Source organism: Mauremys reevesii, linkage group 1 (genome assembly GCF_016161935.1).
Source record: "Mauremys reevesii isolate NIE-2019 linkage group 1, ASM1616193v1, whole genome shotgun sequence".
NCBI lineage: Eukaryota > Metazoa > Chordata > Testudines > Geoemydidae > Mauremys > Mauremys reevesii.
Genome location: NC_052623.1, coordinates 97293941 through 97296981, shown reverse-complemented (window position 1 = coordinate 97296981; position 3041 = coordinate 97293941). Strand labels below are relative to the sequence as shown.

Sequence of the window (3041 nt, the reverse complement as noted above, 5' to 3'; positions counted from 1 at the left end):
AAGAGAATACAGAACTGGGGTGGGGGAACCCAGTGTGACGACAAAGACTTAAAATTCCAAGAAACAATAGAGGCCTTCGCCACAGCTGCAGACAGTGGAAATGAACTGTAGCCATGCTGGTATAAAAGAAAGGGCGCTGCTCACGGGGTATCCTCTGTAAGGGGTCTTTACCCTCTTGGAGGGAAACAGCCCAAATCTGTTAACTTCTCTTCTTATCCAGGTTTTTTGGGGATGGGAACACTAAGAGATGGGTTATGTGGCAAGGAGAGTACTGGTTTCATTTTTATTCTAATATTTGATTTTAATTATTTTCCAGGTTGGGGCCAAAGGGGCGCTGGTGGCTCAATCCTTTCTTGTAACTGTTTTTCTAGTTTTTGATAGACATACCTACAGCCTAAGAGAGGCACCTTCTCTGAGGATTATATATTGAAATAAATAATCTAGAATTTCTGTTAGCTGAGCATGCTGAGTATGTTCACAGGTTATTGGGTTTTAAATTTAAAAAAAGCAATATAGCAAACAGATACTTGACCCAGTTGCTTAAAAAGATAACAAAAAAGATTAAACTAAAGATGTAAGACCTTTTCTTTCATCATGGGAGATCAGACCTGCAACAATCTCTCTGGAGCAGTGGTAGCAGTAGTAGAGCAGGATGGAATTTATGCACCGTTTTCCCTATCTGAGTTTTATTTAGTGTCCAAAATGAATGTTCTAGATGCACTGAGAGAAACCCACTCAAACTAGACTTATGCCCTTTGGAACTTGTGAAAGCTATTGGGGAATAGTAGGTCAGAATGAGAGTTGTCCTGCCTGTGAGATGAAGCAACAAAGATAATTACACAAACCATAAGATTCTCTGTGTCCTATTGGCAGGAGCACAGATTCTCTGTGTCTTTCTCATTTTGGCATCCCACGCCTGCTGGTACCTGGCTGAGTTTTTTGAGAATATCTGGAAACAAAACCTTCAGGGTTGTCACGGGTCATTTAGCTCTTACTTGCTGATCTAAAGCATTCAGTTGTTTGAAGTCTTTTTAGGGCAAACTCTGTATTTAAAATTAAAGTTGAAATGTAACAATGGAAAAACATTACTACTCCTGACAGAATTCTGCTCCCCTGCAGGGGTTCAGAATTTATATGGTCTGCATCTTTCTGTGTCCCCCATGCAGAAAAATGCAAAAGAAATCTGCAGGAGGACACGTACCTCTTCTCTGGCAGCCCAGGCAGCGTCTCTGTTCTAAGGTGCCTGAAGCAGCCTCAGAGACACTAATCACTGCAAGGGGAGGGGGACTGGGCGTGTGTACCTACAGGGGAGATGTTGATCATTGTCAGGGGGCGTGGATGAGCATGCGTGCGTACCAACAAGCAAGAGAGACCTGTGTGGAGGGGTAGGGCTTTTTATTATGCAGGAGGCAGGGTCTGTCCCCAAGGCAGAAATGTAGCAGCCTGCCTGCTAGTTAATTGATCTCATTCTCTGCGACAGAAATGTAGCAGCCCGATTAGCACTCCCCTTGATAAGGATGGAAGAGGTCCTAATGACTTTTACAACACACATATGGTTAAGGCATTGCCATTTACTTTGTGGCATCTAACATTGTTAATGTTCTATTGTTAGTTAACTGTTCCCATTCTCAGTCAATTCCCCCAGGAGCATAAACCTGTAAAATTTTTAAGCCCCCTACATTGCCAGCGTCATGTAAAGCCTTATAAATGATGGTAAGGGAATGAGCTAGGAAGATCTAAGTGCTTTCTCACTTTTTTCCTGTGCCAAAGTGGCACAATGGTGTTAGATTAAAGCTCAGGATTTATTTTACTTACCCAATAAAAAAAGACTTTGAGAGAAAATAAAATATTTACCAAGCAGTCAATAAAATGTCAGGACAATCAGAATCAAGCACTTCCCAAAGTATCCAGCCAGGTCCAGGACAACAATTAGCAAAACTGGATGATTTTAAAGTGTGAAGGTCTGAGCAATTTAAAATGACATTCTCCTTTTATTGTTTTGCTGTTTGGTGTTCTGTAATGTAATTTAAATGAAAATCCAGAATTATAACTGAAATGCAAGGTATTAGTTACAAAGTGTTTGTAACTTAATTTTTGTGTGCTTAGGAAAAAGCTGAAGTACTCAATGATTTTTTTTGCCTCGGTCTTCACAGACAAGGTCAGCTCCCAGATTGCTGCACTGGGCAAAACAGTATGGGGAGGAGATGAACAGCCCTCAGTAGTGAAAGAACAGGTTAAGGACTACTGAGAAAAGCTGGGCGTGCACAAGTCCATGGGTCCAGATCTAATGCACCCAAGGGTGCTGAGGGAGTTCGCTGATGTGATTGCAGAGCCATTGGCCATTATCTTTGAAAACTCGTGGCGATAGGGAGAGGTCCCGGATGATTGGGAAAAGGCAAATATAGTGCCCATATTTAAAAAAGGGAAGAAAGAACCTGGGGAACTATGGACTGGTCAGCCTCACCTCAGTCCTCGGCAAAATCATGGGGCAGGTCCTCAAGGAATCCATTTTGAAGCACTTGGAGGAGAGGAAGATGATCAGGAACAGTCAACATGGATTCACCAACGGCAAGTCATGCCTGACCAATCTGATTGCCTTCTATGATAAGATAACTGGCTCTGTAGCTATGAGATAAGCAGTGGATGTGATATATCTGGACTTTAGTAAAGCTTTTGATAGTCTCCCACAGTATTCTCGGCAACAAGTTAAAAAGTATGGATTGTTTGAATAAGTTGGATAGAAAGCTGGCTAGATTGTTGGGCTCAACAGGTAGTGATCAATGGCTCAATGTCTAGTTGGCAGCCGGTATCAAGTGGAGTGCTCCAGGGTTCGGTTCTGGGGCCAGTTTTGTTCAACATCTTTATTAATGATCTGGATGATGGGATTAATTGCCCCCTCAGCAAGTTCACAGATGACACTAAGCTGGGGGGAGAGGTAGATATGCTGGAGGGTAGGGATAATGTCCAAAGTGACCTAGACAAATTGGAGGATTGGGCCAAAAGAAATCTGATGAGGTTCAACAAGGACAAGTGCAGAGCCC

General features: G+C 42.6%; 1 non-coding gene across 1 annotated transcript; it reads left to right on the top strand.

Annotated features, from left to right (window-relative positions):
- The first annotated feature begins 1494 nt into the window (after positions 1–1494).
- LOC120396152 lies at positions 1495–1601 on the top strand. Its single transcript, XR_005593018.1, has one exon. It is a non-coding gene; the product is annotated as a U6atac minor spliceosomal RNA (small nuclear RNA).
- Positions 1602–3041: the final 1440 nt, after the last annotated feature.